Source organism: Amblyomma americanum, chromosome 1, assembly GCF_052857255.1.
Source record: "Amblyomma americanum isolate KBUSLIRL-KWMA chromosome 1, ASM5285725v1, whole genome shotgun sequence".
In the NCBI taxonomy this organism is placed as follows: Eukaryota; Metazoa; Arthropoda; class Arachnida; order Ixodida; family Ixodidae; genus Amblyomma; species Amblyomma americanum.
The window spans coordinates 386416361-386437687 of NC_135497.1; the positions used below are offsets into that span (position 1 = coordinate 386416361).

The window sequence follows — 21327 nt, forward strand, 5'->3', positions numbered from 1 at the left end:
TTTTTTGCAATATAGGCATGTGTAATTTTACCTGTAGCAGTGAACCATCATCTGTTAATTTTAACTCTTTCTGTACCATTGTGATCATATGGCAGAAACACTTATTTGCTTCCGTGTGATGCATAGATCGTTGTATTTGAACAGCACTGACCAGAGTCCAAAGCTCACTCTAATCATATTTTGCCACATGATGGTGCCAACCCTTATATTGAAATAATTCAAATAAAAAGTATTAGTGGACTTCCCCAAAATTTTAATCTTTCATTATCTCTTACATGAAGCTGCGGTTTACACAAGGCTGTGAGCACAAAAGATATATAAGTTTTAACTATATCGTCTGTAAGTGGCATCTTGCATTTTTAAACGCGCAAGGACCTTCTTTGGGTTTTTGTGATATGACTGAATTTTTATTTATTTTTCCCCTATGAACTAAAGAACATCGATTTATACTTTAAGCTAACAGAACTACATGCTCAAGTAGAGATTCTTGGAAATCGACAAACTAAATGTCACACCTCCATGGTGCTTTTTTGTACATGATGCATGATCCCAGCTCATCGTTTTCAAGAATCACCAAGATATCGATAGCATTTCGCAACGGAAAAGAACAGGCCTGTCTCAGTCTGCTCGAATGCTAATAAAAGGTTTTGATATATTAAGGCATCGCTCCTTGAATACCGAAGTTAAATATATATTCGGCTTAGTTTACCCATATTATGCTTCTGTAATTCAACGCGTGTTTAAAAACACATTTGACTAGGTAAATATAAATCTCCTGGACACTCACTAATTTTTCTTAGCAGCATTGACAGTGTTGATAAAGTTGAGTATAAATTTTGTTGACACCTGTCTAATGCGGTCAACAGCATCGACAGTGTTGACAAGGTTAAGCATAAATTTTGTTGATGCCCGTTGAATGCAGTCAACAGCATCAACTTTGTTGATAAGTATAAAATCTGTTGACAACCGTTGATTGCAGTCATTGACACTGACAGTGTTGGCTAAGTTTAATATAAATTTTATTGACTGCTGTTGACTGCAGTCAACAAGCATTTCGGTTTTGTTGACTAGTTGTCGATTCTATAAGATGTCAACAGTTGGTGAACAAGATGGCGATGATGATTTTTGTAAGGGGGTACGTAGATCCGTTACGACGGTCTTGTTTTCAGTTTGAATGCCTGCCGTGTCCGCAATTCTGCTTTTAGTGCCCATTGCGGACTACCCCGCCAAGATTCTTTCGGCCAGCGCCGGAGCCATGGTTTGTGTATTTTTTGCAGAAGTGCCGTATACACAGCGGAGTCAGATTACAGACGTTTCCTTGTCGGCGCCGCTGGTCTCGTTTTGTTTCCGCAATGTTGGGTGTAGGAATCGGAGTCGCTCTCGACGTAACCACGGGTCAGGAACGACGCTTGCTCTGACCAGTGCCACCACCGGGACAGGACTGCCGACGAGTTAAAGGAGTTGGATGATGGGAGGAAGGTTACGAGAGGGTTTTTTTACATATTTACAGAGCCGGACATTAAAAGTGAGCTTCTCTCCGAAGAGAGGATCTTAAGGTAGGATCATAATGGAGGATTCAAATAGAGGGTTGAGAGGATCAAAAGAAAGAAACCAGAGTTTGAAGAAAAGAAAGCAGACGATGAAAAAAAAAAGAACAAGCCGCAGAACAGAGAGCTGAAAATGATGGAGCTCCAAGTCTAAAGCCCGCGTCTGGCCGCCCAAAACGGGGGAGCAAGAATTACTGATAGCTTAAACTGGGTGGAGTATGACCGTACCCACAATTGGATGTATCCCTACATGATGGGGGAAGACATCGGTCTGTACCTAGTTAACTATGAAAGGGCGTGTCGAAAGAGCAAAATCGCAGAGAACTTGTGGTCACAGTGCCTGCTAGGTCTTTTACCGTGCGAGGCGGCTAATATGAATGCCAGGCTTAGCGAACAGGATGCGGAGAAGTATAAAAAGTTGAATTCGGCTCTACTCAAGAAATACCGCCTTTCAGATGAGGCATTTCGGCAGCAGTTTAAAGAAGCAAGCGTCGTTCCTAACCTGTGGTCCCGTCAGAGTGCGACTCCGAGCCCCACCATCCAACAACTGGTTGGCAGCTCTTGGGATGGACCAGGTTACATGGTTCTGCATGTACGGGTGAGCGCTTTGTCTTTGTTCTATGATTCAGCAGGCTTTAAACTCTGGGTTAAAAGTTTGAACTGCTGATAATCCGGTGTCTGTAGCACAGTGGTAGTTTGCAAAGAACCATTAGTGAGTGGTCAAAGCAACCATCTGGGGCAGTGATCATGGACCTCAGGAAGGTAGATTAGAAAGAGCTGTTGCTGTTGGGTGAAGAGTTCGGTGTGGAAGTGGAGGAAATAATGAGGAAACGGCAAATCACAAAAGCAATCAATAATAGCGATGCGGACGAAGAAGAGATGAAAATTGTTTGGGAAATGGTCAAGAAAGCGCTAGAACGGCAAAAAATGAAAGCAGAGGATAAAAAAAAAAGAAACCAGAGTTTGAAGAAAAGAAAGCAGACGATGAAAAAAAAAAGAAGAGCAAGCCGCAGAACAGAGACAGCTGAAAATGATGGAGTTTCAGGTCTAAAGCCAGCGTCTGGCAGCCCAAAACGGGGGAGCAAGCATTACTGATAGATTAAACAGGGTGGAGTCTCACCGTACAGACAATTGGATGTATCCCTACAAGAAGGGTGAATACATCGGTCTGTACCTAGTACCTAAAGAAGCAAGCGTCGTTCCTGACCTGTGGTCCCGTCAGAGTGTGACTCCGAGCCGCACCATCCAACAACGGCAATACGCTGCGACGTGACTGCGACGTCGTGTGTATGCATGGCGGCACGATCGTGCAACGCAGGCATCCAGGAGAAGGAGGTGAAGACCGCGGTCTGATGCACTTCCTATCCAACGTTCTTGCCCTGTTCCTTACAGTACTACCTCGTAACGGCATGGGCGGAAAGGGGCTTGTTGGAATAGCTCATCATTGAGGCTCGATTAGGCTTTGTTCTTGATTACAAAGCGCAATCGAACCTGATTAGTGTGATTAACGAAGTAGCACTGTTCCGCCTATATAGTTAGCAGTTCTGGTAGCGCTGCAAGAAAGAGCAAAAATGCAATATAGAAAAACGGGCTGCTGTCATCACCTCCTCCTCCTGGATGCCGGCATTGCGAAATCTTGGCGCCTGCATAAACACGACGCCGCAGCCACCGCTCTGCGTATCGCCGTGGTTGTAACCTCCCATTGCTAACCGCAAGTGCTTCGTATTTTTTGGTGTAAAAATCCACAGCAAATCTGCTCCCTTTGCCAACCGCAAGTGCTCCGTATTTTTTGGTGTGGAAAGCGACATGAAATCTAACGGTGTATTTCGAACCTCGATTAGAGAGGTACCTAGAGGACAAGCCAAAAACATCCATCTGGGTCGACTTCTATTTATTGTGCACGGATGTGACAGAAGGGGTGACGTTGCACACATAATTATGCAGGCGCAATTTCACGGTTTTTTTTTTGTGACAGCCTCGAGACGGTCAATTTGACCGTTGCGTTTGTGACAGAAAATGGCGGCGGTGTATGCGGCGATACGAGGCGGCTGCGCCGGCTTGAGCAATCGCGAAGGAGAGTGCACGAAAACACAAAATGTTTGACTTGCCGGACAGGCTGTTTCTACACATTTCTCGAGTGGAGAAGCAGACTGTGGAGTGGCTATGCGACGAAGTCGCCCATGAACTGGGAGGTGCGCGTGCGAGCGCGTTGTCGGTGCGGCGGCAGGTGCTATGTGCACTGCGTATTTGTCACGGGTGGCTTTCAACCTGCCATTGGTAACGAGGTGCACGTCGGCATCGCGCAGCCTATGGTAAACAAATGCGTGTGGCACGTGTTGGAGGCAAGCTGCTAAATTAGCGCGCAGAAGGGGTGGGTTCCCGCGGTCACCTCTGTGCCACAGCTACATATAAATAAACACGCTTATGCTGGCAAACCCATTTTATTTTTCCCAGCAAATTGCACTTCGCGGTCGTCTTCTGTTTCCCTAGGGAAAAGTAACAAACAACCACATATCACATACTGCAACCCCTTACCTTTTGAGTTTTTTGTCATCGATCGAAAGAGCCGAACAGCACAGACTTCAACAAGTTTTCTCCGATTTCGTACCAAGCGCTGCTAGCAAGTTCGCTCGGTAGGCACGTAGCCTTCACAGCATTCATTCAAGTTTTTTTCTGCGTACTTAGGTCAAACGCACAGTCGCTTGATTTACAGACGCCGCGTAAAAAAAAACAATAACACGGCTTGTAATGGGCTGCTTTTGTGCAAAGCGGCTTGATGTTTTACCGCCGTCAATGCATCCCCGCGGCAGCAGAAGTTACCCAGCACCAAATTTAATAGGACTAATTCGAACGCTTTTTGTTTTGCGTAATATTTTCGAAATTTAAACACAGTGTTTTGGCAAAATAAAATAATATTTATTTTCATTGCCGCATATTTCATGTCTTTTTTACAAAAATTTAGCAGACGGCCGCTCGCTGTGCAAATAAAATATAGAGGTTAGAAGGTTTGACTAGTTTCGGGAACGCGCCAACGGAGAAGAAATAATTTTCAATGACGGCTCACAGATGGAGCTGCAGCTAGCAGGTGTGTTGTGCGCTTGCTTGCCAGCAATGCCGGGAAACGAATTTCGCTGCGCGCATCTCGCTGTAACGGCTGCGATATTCGTCTGGCCAAAGCACAAAATATAATACGAGCGTCCACATGTTCTGCGGCGCATGCGGCGTCGGTCAGCAGCGGCATTCTCAGCAAACCGCTTTCGGAGCTACTGCTACAGGTGGACACAGACTGTTGAAGCCGCGATCAGTTATATTTTTGCTTGTTTTTGCTTTGGTTGACCCATTTTCGTGGAAAAGGGAACAAGGGAAAACTGTGCAACAAGACAGCGACGAAGGGGAATGAACGAGGACAGCACGACATGCGCAGAAACAAGAAAGACTCGTCATCCAAGAGATTGAGCGCGTCGTGTATAACGACTCAGCGAAATTACGGCCTCACGTGTGCAAGACACCATTCGCGGATGGTCGTTACAGCCCCGAATACATTAATGTAATCACATAAATAAGGAAACAAAACACATTAACGCAATGTTTATTTACCGGAACATTTCACTGATGCAGTTTCACTGGCATCGCCTCAGTTTGAGCAGTTTTTGCTTCTCGCGATTGGACGCCTTATCTTTGCTCATTGCCTTAGTAAAAAAATGTAACCTCATCAATACATAAAACGTAATCATATCCCTTGTAAGAGCACGGGAGTGCTCGTTGCAACCGACTTCTTGGAGTTCATGCTCTTGTAGAAAATGTAAAAACTACATAATTCTCCCAGCATGCAGCTCCTTTCTGCTGAAAAAGGTAGTGAATGCATTTTCTAGTTTAGTTATTAGCACTTCAATACGATTTGAAGCGTGCACCAAACCTCCATGGGCAGCCTGCCTCGTCAGTGAGGCATTCTCGTTTTTATCAGCCTGTAGGGGCAAAATAGCCAAGGCAGATGCACATGCAGGGCATGGGAATTTTTTCAGTGATTTCCTGACAACGTAGCCAGCGACATAAAAAATGATTCGGCTGTCGCTTTTCTTTTCTACGCAGCCTTTATGGTCAAACATGCTGTCCTGCTCTTGCTGCGCTGCTGTAGAATGTGTGAGATTTTCCTGTTACAAGGGGTCATCAATTAGGCTTGCTATCTGTGCCGCCTTTTCTTTCCTTGTATTACAGGGCTGTAAAAGAGAACTCACTATATCAGCCTGTGAATTTCCAATCCTTGGTGGCTTTGCCAAGTTGTAGAAGGAAAGGTTATTTACTTTAAGCAAAAGCTGCTCTGGAGAGAGGTGGTCATTGCAGGCGAATGATTGTCTTACAATTCCAAATTAATTCTCCAATTTGTTTTCGCTCAAATTGGCTGCCAGCAGATATTTGCATTTTAGTGATGACGTCACATAAATCAAAAGTGACGGTGTGCTTTTCAGCGTCACACGAAGTCCGAGAGCAGTCCCTGCACTGAGAAATCCACCGCCGTGCTGAGCGGCATACCGTTCCCATTCATTCAAGATGGTTAAAAATTCTTCTAGAAAGCTCGCACTTGCTGACTCCGGGCGAAGCCCTTTGGAGGGCACCATTGATGTCATGACAAATATCAAGCGTTCTATGAGGTTCACAAATCATTCTGTTGGCTCAATTGTACTAAAAATGTTGTCTAGCTTATCCTTGTAAAAAAAAGTCCTTTCAAAACTCAGCACTGAAAAGCTGGAAGGCTAGGTAGACACGCATTTCGTCAAATGCATTCGGCTGCAAATGGGATAAAGTTAAATGTGGCATCATTTTGAGTGTAAGCGCGTCTTTCTCAAACTTCCACGCTTCTTTGATAACTCCGACGTGTACATTACCACCTCAGATCTGGACTCCCTTAGAGGTAAAGGCATTCCTTACACATTTTACGATGTGAGGAAAATCAGAAATGAAATGAAGGTTCCTTGTTTTGTCCACGGGATGTTGAACCTTGCACTTGATTTCCTCGCCTTATGCTGGAAATATGGAAATGCACTTTGATTAACACAATAAAAAACATCGTGGGTACAATGCAGACACAGATTAGCAACTTGTTAATAGCTAAAAAAATCTAGCAACCAATAATCCTGTTAGATAAAAAGTATGCACCTTTGGTGCCAAAAAGCCTGCACAGGCAACGATTCCACGAAGCACCATCGCTAGTCCAGAAGTCGACGAACAGGTCTGCTTTTTCAGCGAGGACTGTGGCCTCCAGCAAAGCCTTTGAAACACCGGTGCCTTAACATTCCCGCGGGCAGCGAACACGCCAAGTATTTGTGTCTATGTTCCTGCAAAGATGAAGCACTATATGATGCGCCGTACAGAAAACAGTAAATTGGTAGCTGTATCAATTTCAAGGCGAAACACTTTAACAACCTATGCCACTTTTGCTATAAAATCAATGACAAACATCACTAACAAAAAAAGAGGATTAAACTGCATGTTGAAACCTTTGCAGCCATTTAGTGTTGCAACCGTTCAACTAGAATAACTTACCTTCGAATGGCTGGAACATGACGACAAGGCCATGGTCACTTGTTGCCGTTTTTGTTGTGTCGTCAGTAAAAAGTCCAATGTCTACGAAACCAGTAAACTCGCCAGATGGTCTCACACTGATGTTTTCCGAAAGCTTAATTTCATCGAACACAAGTCCATCATGGCGACTGAACTCATCCATGTCCTGCGTCCTCTTCTGCACACCTGAGAGAATGCTGGTACTAAACCCAAATTCACTTTTGAAACTTTGAATATGTTTATCCAGCACGATTTGCTAGGCAGAGCCATTATTTCGTGCCGCCTGATGTGCTTAGCGAGCTTGGGGCTTGTCATGCGCATAACGATGCATTGCAGTATCCATAACTTATACCGAAGGCCGCGGCTCGAATTTCTGCGGGCTGCATCAAAATACGTTTTAACAATAAGGCGCTGCTTTGGTGGAAGCCTGTTTATCTTTGTTTCCAAGACAGAGCTGGAAATAGATTCGTTATCACCCGAACCTCTGCAACACTTTTCTCGGTGTTTGCCAGCTTTCTCCGTGCGCGCAGCAATAGGAGGACTTCCTGGCTCTTCGTTGTTTTTATGATATACTCGGCTTTTTCTTAAGCCGATATGTTCTGTTTATTGCCAGCTTCGTCGTGTACTTGCATCGCTGAGTTTGTCTTCAGTTGATCTCCCGAGGCAGTTTTTGCAAAGTGCTTGCCTCCAAACTCAACGCACTGTCCTGGCTGGATTGGGTGGATTTCGAAGCCTGGGCAAGGTATTAAGTTATCGACCTTTGTCAATGCCACCGCGACGTCGTCAGGTGTCTTGACACAATATTTTTCAACCTTTACGTTCCGACAGAGCACATAGCAACGGTACGCACTCATCACAGCACAACCGACCTCTGAACACGGCATGAAAGCAACATGCTTAGTGACATACAAATTTTCTACCCCAGAGCTGCAGTGCTACCCAAAGCATAACGTTTCAGGCTCATTTTCTAGCATAATTCGGTTGCAGTGGGCAGAAGGCAGTGGAATGTCGCTGATTGGATGCGGTCTTGCCTCTGAGAAGCTTTCACTTCTGTTGTCCTGAGTGTTTCCGTCTTCAGGGAGGTGGTTTCCCTCTCTGCGCTTCGGTATTTGGGCGTAACTATCTGCCAGATTTCTCTCTTTTCTCTTTTTAGGGACACTCTAAGACATATAGGCGGGCGCGTCAGGGAAAATTGTGGGAACGGCGTCGTCAGTGACCACTGGCCGTTCACGCTCTATTTCGGCGACCTCACCATTAATGATATGCTTGAAAGTTTTTTGAACATAGCGATCGTCAAAATGACGGGAACACACCACACTTGTCTCATCCAGCACTTTGTCCTATGGTTTTATGTTCCTTGTCCATTCTTCTCGACGAAGATTGTCTGCGGGAGCACGGAACAGCGAAACCTTTTTCGCACATGACTTATACCCCCTTTGCACAGGGGCACAAAACACGTTCTGCCTTTCTTTGTACGCATGCTCTAGACGCGGAAATCACATTCACGGCACTGTTGAATCGCTGCGCACAAAGATGCCAGGAAATCAGGAGCGATGTGAGCGAAGCGGAAACACACCAGAAAGACGCGCTTTCACTCGACGAGCGACACGAGGAGCTGCGGCGGCGGCATCGGTCTTCTTTACTCGCATAACTCGCCTGCCGCGATCAGCGCCACCTACGCTAGCATCGAAGCAGGCTTCGGTGCGGCAGCTGGCGAGGGCGCCTGCTCACTACACTAGTCAAATCTTCTAGCCTCTATAAATAAATGCTGTCGGAGCGCCGCCCTGCTGTAATTGGCTGATTCCTCGTTGCGCCAAGCGGTGACGTCTCATCGTTTCCTCATTCTGACGTCACTGTCAATAATATTGGCAGAATTTTTGACAGTTCCGTAATACAGCCCCAAGTAGCGATTCTTCATCGCCTCTCGTTTACCATTTTGCACCCTCGACAAATGAGACTCATACACCTACGCAAGGACGTCACCATCGATGAACAAGCGAGATTTCACCGTGAAGTTCTTTTTGATGCTGGAGTTCTTCTTGACGCTGTCTCCGTTTCGGTTTCATCGACCGGACGATGACTGCGACATGTAGTTGATGTTTATGTCACTTGATGCTGAAAAAAAAAACGGCAACTGCTGACACGTCATTCGTGTCTATTCTAGCTGTTGAAGCAGGCTGGTTTAGTGCTTGCGTGAGTTAAAATTGTGTATCAACATTTATATTGCAGTTTTTTCATGCCTCACGTGACCTGACATCAACTACGGGCCACAGCCATCGTTCGATTGGTGAAACCGGAAACGAAACAACATGAAAGAAGAAATTCAATTATATATTGTTTAGTGGTGGTAGGCGGAAACCGCCTGGTGATCCGTGTGTACTAATGTCTGAAGCATCATCTGAAAGAAGAAACCACGCAATATAATTGGGTGTCTGCAGTCCTTTAACTAATCAATGTTAGTTAGCAGCCTACAACATGCACGTCTTAACGTTACTGTGGTGCGCTACACCACTGACACTCCTAAGATGGAAACGCGGTCTCCTAAGTAAAAAGGGCTATTTTTAGGATTCCTGAGCAAGTTATGTGCAGCACCAGGTATTTTTAAGCAAATTTCCTAATCTCAATTTACACGGTTGCCGCTAATGCTGCACCCGCTCTTACGAAAATTTCAGATCTAGCAAGACGAGAGAGGACCACTACACACAGGTTGTACCATGGGAGTGAAACCGTGTACCTTCCAGTGGCCATGAATTACAGACGGCAGCGCCCATTCCTCCTTCAGTTACGTGCGTTTTGTGCACGAGTTCTCTCCATGACAACGGATGGCCGAAACAAGCGGGCGCGGGGGTGTTCGCATGGAATCTGCTTCGCGCGCGGACTGGTCCAAAATCGGGCCCGCTAGGGGAGGTAGATGGATGTATGGTCATCCGCTTGCTGCGCGCAATCGCATGCCGTGCTTGGGTTTCCGTACACCCTTTCTTTGTTGTTTTGGCATGTTAAAATTGGTTGCAATGCTGGTCAACAATGGTAACCGCAGCGCTGGGCCCATGCTTGAAGCAAAGAGAACTTTTTCATGGCTTTAATGACACATAGATATCCTTCTTCTTAAGTTTAGTCAAAAAGAAATATTTCTCAAAATACCCTACATTTCTGCGTTACAGCATTCCGCATGATAAAGATAATGTGTGTCGATGCACCAGAGGTGTTAAGTTTATCTCAAACAGAGCAAGTGACATTTTCAGTACATCTTTTCACGCATCATTCATGCAGTACATATTCGATCATTCCTGCATACTTTTCACGCAATACAGAAAGATCAGTCCGTACACAGTGAGTGGACGCAGTTTAATGCCTGTATGATCTACCTTAAAGTTATAGACGATTGCAAAAAATTGTTTAGTATTTACGTAAATACGTGAAAGCAAACCACTATCACGCAATGGCCTTCACTCTCCATGCTGATCTATGTGACACCAATAAAATTCAGTTAACATACAGTTGCATAATCGGTTCCCCACGATGTGTCGACTCTTGCGGACCAAGCCCGATGACTGCTTCGTCAACCGCAGTGTCTAAATCACTGTTCATGATCCAAGGTGCCGGAATGAGCGGTGGCTCCCGAGAAAGCGAGTTCACGTAGCGGTTCCGGTCATATCTGTGCGGGTTTTGCTGCACTCTTCGCAGTTTCGAAGGTCACGACACATAACGAAACCCCACCATAGTTGTCGTAGCCCCGGCATCACTAACACATGAAGTAACACGACGCCAATGTGTCTGTGACCGGCGCCGCAAAGCAGGCGTCAGCACAAAAGATAACGCGTGACTGACGGAGTTCGCGAAACACACTCAAAGAATGAGTGGCGGTTGCAACGGCCGCGCGGGTTAGAAATTCAAAAGGGGTAGACAGTCAGACAGAGAGCGACAGACCGTTTCTCCTTACAGAAGCTTCTTGCGGTTATATCTTGTATTTTACTACTGACGCTAGCGCCAAGTCATCCTTCAGTTACGTTCACGACGGATAGTGTACGGAGTTACTGCTTCAGCGGAGGTGTTTTAATTAGCCGGGACGGAAGTCACTCGCGCTTTCCTCCCCCTTGTTGTACTTTCCGGCCGCCAGGGAAAATCATGGGAAAATCACATTGGCAAATCAATTCATTGGAAAGCATCAAAAAACAGTTATTCGTTTCTGAAATTTCAATTATATGTGTCCCTTCCAGAGAAAGCACAGCTCACCTCTTGGCGCAGTAATCATGTAAGAGTCGGAATATCCTCGAATCTTCGGTATTGTCAAAGGGAGTGATATATGTTCAAGTGGCATAGCCACCCTGCGTGCAAAGACGAATGACGTCAAGGAGGGTACTGGATTAAATACGACAACCCTGAGTTTTTTAACGTGCAGCGAGATCCTAGCGCATAAATGTCTCCGAATTCTGCTGTGCACAGAAATAGCGGCAGAACTTTCCTCCTTACAAAGAGCGCTAAACTATGGCATTTCTAAGTTATAACTGGGTGAAATGAAGGTAGTTTTCTAATTCCAGCAGCGCAGCACTCCAGTCAACAGATTCTGGGGGCTATGTGAGGCAGTTACATGACGGATAAAGCATGCAGTTTGTACCTTAAAAAGCGCTTCAGGACTTCGTACAAGGAAATTTCCGCTATTGGCAGAAAAAACAATAATTTCAGGTTCCAGTCGATCATGGCAGAATTATTGGCGATTTTCATGAAATCGACGCCACGCTGCGGCGACGCCGCTAGCTAGTATATGAAAGATTCGTAACAAAAAAAAGTGCAACAGACGACGGACCACAGAAAGGAGAACGTAGGACAAGCGCTGACTCGCAACTAAAGGTTTTATTCTTTAAATCGTCATATATAAATCAATCAATCAACCAATGAGCATTTATTTCACCAACAGAGTGTACAGGTGGGGCAAAAGGGCGGCTGAGAAAAAGCTCCAAGTTTCACAGCTTGACAGAAGCCCCGTCCGCCCCTCGAGCAGTGACAGGCTACAGCACATGTAAAAAATGCGCATACACAAACACTGATAACAAAAGAAAAACATGTATTCGATGCTGATCAAGGGTTACAAAGAGAGTAATACCACTCAGATCTGTCATTTATGATACCATATGTTGTGAGAGGAAACTGTATTGAAATGGCACATGGTTATCAAAGATATAAATCTTGGAAGGCAGATGCATGTAGTACAGAAGACACAAAAAAACACTATACACAAACACACAAAGGCATGAAACAAAAAGCCTAAGAACACAACAGAAAAACTTCACGCAAAACTGCTCACATCCGCCCTCAATCACTATCGAGAAATGCAACCTCCTTATCACGCAGGAAAACATTTGGTTTGCTTGTCCAGTTCTGTTGGTCTTTTGCGATATGGTCAGCCTCTACCACTTCGCATGTTGTCTGATCTTTGGGGCTGTATAATACACGTGTATCATGAAGCAATGCATTGCAATTTTCTTTTTTTTCATTACTTGACAAGGGGGTTGCATTTCTCGAAAGTGCTTAAGGAGAGGCGGGGGGCGGGGGGAGCAGATGTGCGTGACGTTTTTCTGTTGTGTTTTTGTTCTTTTTTGTTCCATGCGTTGGTGCGTTCCTATAGATATGAAGGTTTAAAGAATAAAACTTTTAGTTTCAAGTAAGCACTTTTCCCGTGTTGTCCTTTCTCTGGTTTGTCGTCTTTTGCGCCGTTTTATTATGAATCCATACCAACTAGCTCAGCTCAACGTTTTGCTTAGTCTAAGAAGGATATGACATAGACACCACACAATGTGGCCACGCCACGATCCCGTCTGCTTGGAAATTGCCCGACAGATTCGCGCTGCGTGCTCCTGGTTCTGCGTAGCAAGCGCTTTCGAATGACGTCCCCTGGACTTCGTAGCAAAAAGAAAGCTTGACAGCACTTCTGTTCACCTTATTGTACGTAATTGAGGTGAAAAAGCCTCAATGTATCATTCCATTGCTTAACCACTGTTAGCAGGCCGAAGAGAAGGCTGCTTTTGGTGGAGAAATCACAGTCAGTCACAACATCGATAGTCGTGTGTTCGCGGCATTATCAGAGATACGACTTCTTTCTTTCAGGTTAGGACTCCGTGCCATTACGGTTTTTGTTTTATTTGAACAACTCGGGTGATAATCGTGGACAGTCATTGTTACTGCTACCACCATTCAACCGTATAATGCTCGCAAAATTGCACCTCGTCGTAACCCAAACTGCAGCTAAAACGCCTGCATTTTATTTTTTTTCTCTTTGAATTTTATATCTTCGTATCGGTGTCTGTTCATTCGAAGCAATCGTGCTTCACAGTACGCAAAATAGAATATTGAATCGAAGATACTCACGCTACCCACGCCGTCGCGCCTCCGAGAGCGCACACCGACTCTATGTTCCCAATTCACACCGCAGTGTACAAACGTGGAAGACATGAGAGCGCAAAAATGGCAATACGGACGGGTAAGGGAACAGGACGAGCGCTGCGGTCCGTGTTGCCATTTTTGCGCTCTCATGTCTTCCACGAATACACACCAACAAGCCCAGTTGCAAGTGTTTCTTACAGCCGTGGAGCCGGCTTGTATCAGCAAACTTTCTTGTATCAGCAAACGCAGCAATCTTTTGCAGGAGGTGCTGCATTTCAAGACCAGTGCTGGGGCTGTAGCGAAGTTGCATACAAAGAAAAGCAAGGAATGAGCTTGTTGCCCTCAACACAGCACTTGAGCGCTGTGATTTGTTCCGCAGCGCACGGCTCCAGCACTCTCAACAAGTGTGCTCACGAGTGTACATACAAGAACGTTACGTGAGCTGCTGAAGTGATAGCCACGTGTAAGTGCTACTGGGTCTCAGCTTGCTGCATTGAAACTCAAGCACACGAAGGTCAAAATCAAAACCATCGCGAACTATCCTAGCTTTCAGCGTTATGCAACGATATCATTAAGCCCTGCTTTTACCTGAACAATGCCTCTGTAAACCCGGGGCGTGCTGCATTTTTCTGACGTTCCCTCCGTGTGTGAGCATTCTGCGCTGGCGATCTGGACATCATTGAAAATGCCTTGGAGGGGGGCATCGATCGTGTGCTGTTCCACTTGAACGGCGGACGTTCGCAGACACAGAGCGACCATCTCCAGTTTGTCATCCATTCAGTGGCTTACACCGACTAATACAAAGTGCTTATCCAAAACTAGCGCTCACCTACAGTGAAAAAAAACGTGGCTCACTTGTTCAATCAAGGGAGAGAGCAAAGTGGTAGAGGTTAAGATGTTCCTTTTGACTACCCTGCACTGGGGGAGAAAATCAAGGGGGCGTAAAAGAATACGAAGAATTAAAGCAATGCGGTCCGTAACAAGCACGACAAGCAATGACACGCGCACTGAAAGTCACAGGCCACCACAGCTGTAGCCTGAACACGTTGAGTGCTGCCAACCGCTGCAACCTGAGTTTAACAGATCGACAGTCCTTCATCACTAACACAAAGCAAGTCAGGCAGCGCGCAGATGTTCCAGATTTGAATCAAGAAAACTTGTTGAGCTAATGCACCCAGGCTGATCACAGACGGTGTACTCTTTACCGATAAATACCGAGCTCTATTGCTATGTTCTGCTACTGGATATTTATATCCAAAAGAAAACAATGCCTCTTCGCCCAAACATAACATAGCAATTCCTTTACTAGCCAATGCTAACCATTGCTACATATCCAATCTCACCCATAGCGTTAGCATTGATATCAAAACTATTGATATCAACTTTGCCTGGCAAATCAAATGATTACAGCGTACTAGCTTACCGATTTTCTACCATTAAGATAAACTATAGGATTCTATTTAACTACAGCAGCAAAGTTCTTAACCGCTCATTTTTGAAAACACCTTAAGAAAGAAATTTAAGGATCCAAAAACCGTGACTGACTTCTGAAAGGCGAAAAAAATTTTTTATTTCCATTAAGTTATTCCTACTTCTCCGGCTTTCCCTGTGTTTCTGCAACCACTGCGCAGCTCGGAAGGAATGCTAAGGTTTCTTTCGTACGGCAGTGTGTGCAGATTTGAGTTCCCGAGCACTGACAACGCCGCGCCAGCAAGCTGCATAGCACTTCCCAGAGTTCCCAGCTCAAGATTAGTAATGATTACATCTGAGCGCCCAAAGAAAGGCTTCCACAAAAACAGTTTTGTTTTTTATCCTAGCTGAGTACCACTGAAAGAAAAGAAGCGCTGGTAGCGTAAAGGTCTTCTGTATTCTTCAATCAAGGGGACACATTTTCATTGATCACTTCCGGGCCAAGTGCTTGAATAATGAAGTCACTTAAACTAATGAAGTGCTGTCCACCTCAATTCAGATTATTAGGAAAACTAGAAGTTGGAGCCTTTTTTGTCAAGAGACATTCTTTAGGTAGTAGCATGTTGTTTTAATGAACATGCAGCAAACATTTTTCACTGATAAAGCTAGGGAATTTGATAGTACGCACTCAATGTGCACACTATTCTTCCCAAACCAGCAATAAACTCGTTCATACAAGAGCAACCACTGTGGTGAAGACGTAGAAGCGAATATTTCTGGTCTTAAATAGAAATGCCTTAGTTCGTTCACAGTTGAAGGAGCCCAAGCAAAAGAAAAAAAACTGTAGAAAATACAACCGCTGTTTCTTTTGTTGTTGTTGCGATTGTGTGTGCTGGTTTTATTGCTGTTTTGTTTCTTCCATGTGTCTGCAATATTTTTTGTCACCTGTGTGAATCCTTTTAAGGTATAGCCCAGTCACAATCCTCTGCACACCAGTAAAGGGCGGAGTAAACGGACGCATTGCGTACACTGTCAGGACTTCAGCCGGAAAGTTTCCAAAGGAAGCAACTTCTTTAATCCAGCAAATGTCAAGCATTCGTTAATTTTCTTCGCTCTCGCTTTTGCCGTAACCGCATAACCTTGATTTAGTTTATTCAGCAGGTTTAGTGAGCTTTTTTTTTTGAGCACTCATCTGGACTGCGGAACCACGTGGGTGAACTTCATGCGGCTTAAGGAGATCTATTTGCGTGCGAATGGCCTTATCCCGCGTTTTGAGGGCCTATTCTTTCAGCACATGCTGATCCAGATATACGCGCTACAATTTCCTGTATATCGTCTGCATACGATGTATCATATTTTTTGTCTAAAATATGTCTGAAAAAAAATATTTTCTTACGACATTGTCTGCACTCGATACATAGCCCGCAGAGGTAAGGTATGAAATTCTTGTACAAAAAATATGAGCACCCCTTTACTGCTTAACATGTTTCAAGGACACAAAAAAAGCGTGCGTCGAATTCAATTTTCTCAGTTGACATTCGAATTGAACAAACGTACATATTTTGTTTTTACCTACTCATTTTTTGTTGCCCACTACTGTTCGAATTCAGCTAAGCGCATACGTTATACAAGTCAACTCTTGATGAGTTGCCGCGTGGTCTACGTTCATAAACAAGGGCAGATGTGCTAGCAATATTGTTCGAAATCGAGATAGCATGTGATTTCAGTGAGACTAGCGCCGGCAGCAGAGGCCCAGGGTAAGCATGAATTCAAGGAATTTCGCCATAGTATGAATCGCGTTGGCATGGCGTACTACTTTGACGGTCTTGAAAAAAGTACTGTGCAGTCTACACCTGCATAGAAAGCGCACCGGTTCAAGATTTAACACTGAAAGACGCAATGCCCTCGGACTGCAGACCGGAAACAGCTGTAACTCATTACCGGAAAATTTCATTTTAGCATGATATCGTCATTCATGCGAAGGATCCTAATCAATGGCGACCATGAAGGCATAAAGGAGGGCTAAAGTAAGACTGCGAAAATTAGTTGCTATGAGTGGTCAGATAGGTATGCCTGATGTTGCTTCCGATTTTTAATTTGTAATTGGAAGAATGCAGAGTTAATCCCCTTTCTGTTAGCGAAGCCAAGCATCACCGCCTCTTTTTGATTATTTACGGATACACGAAGAAATACACCATTCAAACAAAAATGTCTTCATTTGTGCTTACCCTAGAAGACAGGGTTACCAACACTCGAGGCGCTGTGCAAACGACTGCAACTTTATATCAGTCCCCAATCTTATTTAGTCCATGAGTTATTTAATGAGTGTAAGGTATCTTGACGGGATCCTTCCTTTCTGGTTCCTTTTAAATAACCGTACCTGGCGTGATTGAATTAGTAAATGCTTTTCCCGCCACTGAAGCAAGCAGGACGTTCGGACACCCGTTTTTCTTTATTCTGTCCACTTGAACACTTGTGGTCGCACAATTTTTTAACGCTCTGCATAATGCTAGAATAATCAATGATCCGTTCAACGAGTTTTCAGTGGGCAGAGTCATACATCGACGCTTTTTTCACCTCTTGTTGTGTAAGACTAGCAGGTGCGGCTATCAGCTTCTTCATTTTGATAGTCTAAAAACATAATCTTGGACTTCTGTGGAACTTCGAAGGTAAAATATACTCATTCGAAAACATTTCTGTAGACGTTCATAATTCTCTCGGGTTCACACTTCCACTCTTTTTCACTGGAAATCAAAACAAGAATTCATCCACATATCACAAGCATGCTAAGACGCCCTTAATTTCCCAGAAATACTTCAAAATATGCTCTCACTTAGCCATTCTGACGTTAGACAACACCGGCGCATTGCAAGAACTTATACTGATTCCTTCAGACTGTACGTAAAATTTTTCATCAAGCTTCACAAACAGAGATTTTAGGTACATGTTCGTAATACCCAGAAAATTTGCCACACTGCTTCCGCACTCAGTTTGGAATTTCATGCATGCGAACTTTTCTATGGACCCTGCTAACGCTGCGAGGATAGCGGGCTACGGGATATTGAAATACATGTATTTGAGATCAAGAGACATAAATGTCACCGGCACATATTTCTTGAAAAACAGGAATACTTCTTTCGAACCAGACAAGGTACGGGTTTTCAACCTGCAGTTTCGACAGATCGGCCTCTATGTACCTTGTAATTGGCATTGCCATGTTCTTTTGTCCTCAATTCCTATACAGGTCTGTCCTAACAGGCTTCTTACTGTATGCGACTAACAGAGAAAAACGGTCTCAAATTAAGCTCTGTGCCCCCCTTGACTTCCTTTGAAAGCTTTTCCAAGCCCAGTCTCTCGCATAACCGCATCACTTCTTAATTGATTTTCTTAAGCTGCTTTTCTTATTTTGAAGTTCTTTCCTACTGATTCTAAGGCTTTTGTTCCACGCCCTTCTCCAATTCGTCATCATGACCAACATCTGTTGGTCATGATGAGGGTTCTCATGTTAAGGTTCCCTCGAATTCGGCAGATGGAGCTTTAGGCCAGGTTTCTTGACGCCACAGGGTTGCCCTGCTAGCTAGGCCCAATTGTTATTTTGCATAAATACACTTAATTGAACGATTAAAGCATTCTGCGATGCCTGGTTTTGCAACAACTTTTATCAGGCTGTGTGCAGCATTGGCATTGTCTCACAAAGTGCGCTCAGTTTATTTTTGGCGCTGAATCTATTTCCTTGAGAAGACTGAACTCGAATTTCTTTTCTGGGCATCCGTTCATATGTGCGAGTATTTTTCGAGGACTTGTTCAGCGGTTTCAGTTAAATTACAGCACTCCCATTGGCTCTCTGCCTCGCACGACAAAAGGGCAAAATGCACCAGTGGACAAACGGTCGTGAAAGAGGATAGCGAAAGATGGAGCATCACAATGTGTCCATGATGGGGGTAACAGCTGGTAAAACATGTTTTTGGCAAGTCGATTCTTTCTTTCTTGAAAGAGTCAGTGTACGAGGGGAGAATCAAGGATAGAAGGCACACAAATAGCGCCTCGGTTTCTCCTGTTTCGTGTGCTGTCATCATAAAATATAACAGGGAAAAAATAGCTGAAATGCCAACAACCGAAAAGAAGGCGTTAGGCTTTTTCCCTTTAGTTAAGACCTCGTTTGGGCATGGCAGGGTGCCACAGCCCTGCGGAAAAAGAGCGGAGGTAAAATGCCTTCGCGTGCACTGCCTTGCAAATTTAGTCAGCAAGTTTCACGCGCAGCATTCACTTGCGTGAGCTTTCTGCCAATCTATTAACGTTGTAGCGTTAAGGCTCCCATTCAGCGAAGAAACCGGCACCGTTGTTAGCGCTGGCGTGTCGAGAAAATCAGGATTGGGCGAAAAGGTCGAGGCGTCGCAACAAAGTGAACTATCGCGGGTGACTCAAACACCCCACAACAATCACGCAGAAGTGATGTCGCCAGTACACAATTTCTCATTTATGTACAGAATGGTGACATTTTTCCGTTAACATTACGTGGAACCCCTCAAGAAAGAAAAGCAATTACGATGAAACGAAGAATGGTTGAGCCGGGATTCGACCCGCTGGCCCTTGCGTCGTGAGCCGGGCGCGCTACACCTTGGGCTTTGAGGACCGTTCATTGGATTAGGTTAAAGAAATTCCTTATGTTTCTTGTAAACAAAAAAAGTAAAAAATAGTACGTGTCGGATTCCTTGCTGCTGAAGGGACCTATTCACGTTTTCACGTCATACCCTGAGGCGGAGCTTATGAGCCGCCTCAATGTTTGTCTTTGGTGTGCGTGCATAACACGCTTGCTTTTTCTTCAGAGCTTGGTAATTTTTCACCGTCGTTGACAGCTGGATCTTTGAAATATTGCCTTGTCGTCTCCTACGCAGTTGTTATCCGGCATCATGGAACAACCTGAACAGCGTAAGGATGAGAGTGACCACTGGGGTGCATTTTAATGTTCACAAATAACAAGCTGCCCGGAGGTTTGGATGGGTAGAAAAAGCGAATTAATGAGAAATCGACGGTATCAACGGGTAAAGCATGTCGCTGCTGGATAGCTCAAATCAAGGAAGAGAAAAATCACCATACGTACGTGAGTAAATTTTAAAAAAGTTACAACTTTGCCCAATTAAGCACATCTATCTGTATGAAATCACTCGGTCTTCGTTAAACATTTCCTGATACGCGATTACCGGTGAACTGCGTCTTCCTTTTCCCAGCAAGCAGCTCTGCTGTGGCGCGATCGACACTACCAGGCACGACTTCAAGCGAGCTATGAAATGTGCAAATGCAGCATTGTCGACCGCCGAAATTACACCAAGCAAGAATTTCATGGGCCTTATCTGCTTGTAATGTGCATCAAAAGCGCAACCGTTACACAGTTAACAGAAAAGCATGGTTACTTCAGCCTCAGTAGAAGCGTTTCAGTAGAACGCTGCTGCGATAATGTAGCATGCGTCAGTGCTTATACAGTCGGGTGACAAATTGGAGAAATTATTGCTAAAAAAACTAATGTAGTGTGCCACTAATGTAGCTGTACATATCCCATGTTGGACAAGATACTTAATTCGTCAGTAGATTTAGCTTGTGCCCATTTTTACCGCCCTCGTATTATGGCAGATCAAAACTTTGGTCAGCTACAGTGACAGCCTTTACATGTGAATAAAACTTTTGTTAACAAAATATAAAATGACGCAAATTGTCAGCAATGGTAACACCTTTAGACGTAAAAAATTTTGTAAAAACCTTCCATTCTTTCTGTTGTTTTTTGCAATTCGTTCCGGATCCAAGGCTTACAAATTCTAGAAGAATCAGTTCTTTTCCAAACTGGAGAGAAAATGCTTCTGACGACAACAAATAAATCCCCCAAAATTTTCAGCATGCAGTGTTTGTATATTTCGAAAAGTAAACAATGTGCCAATCTACTTTACACAGTTCGTTTCACAAACAAACACGTGATTCATGGGTGCTAATCTGAGACAGAGCCACAGGCTGCAGTATACTCTGCTCTTTGACCTAAACAACAATTACCAGGAAGTAGCTGAGGTACCATCAATAAACACCAGAGTTTATGTCAGCGAGGTCATAGTTTGTAATAATTGAGCCTGCACTTTCGGTCTTTCTAGGCCTTACCAGCCAGTACTTCCATATGCAGCTGTAGTGACCTGATCTTTTTTCCTACAAGAGAGGGCTTCCGCGTTCTTCAGCTTGGGGTCCGCACTTATTGTTGCCTCGTTTCCTGCAATGCAAGCGCTCAGCCTGTTATAGCGGTGAGATTTGCTTTCCGCAAGCGTAACACTCAGCAAGCCCCGACCGTGACGAAGAGCTTTAATGTGCACTAATAAATGAACCAAAACCACCGACCATTATTTGAGCGGGTTTAATTTCCCGCTCCCCTGAATCCTCCGCCAGGTGCATAGAAACA

The 21327-nt window shown here is 44.5% G+C and overlaps 2 pseudogenes; both read right to left on the reverse strand.

Moving 5' to 3' along the window:
* Nucleotides 1–6269: 6269 nt before the first annotated feature.
* Nucleotides 6270–7662, reverse strand: LOC144122984 (uncharacterized; annotated as a pseudogene).
* A 379-nt stretch (nucleotides 7663–8041) lies between these two features.
* On the reverse strand, nucleotides 8042–8586 carry LOC144122994 (uncharacterized; annotated as a pseudogene).
* Nucleotides 8587–21327: the final 12741 nt, after the last annotated feature.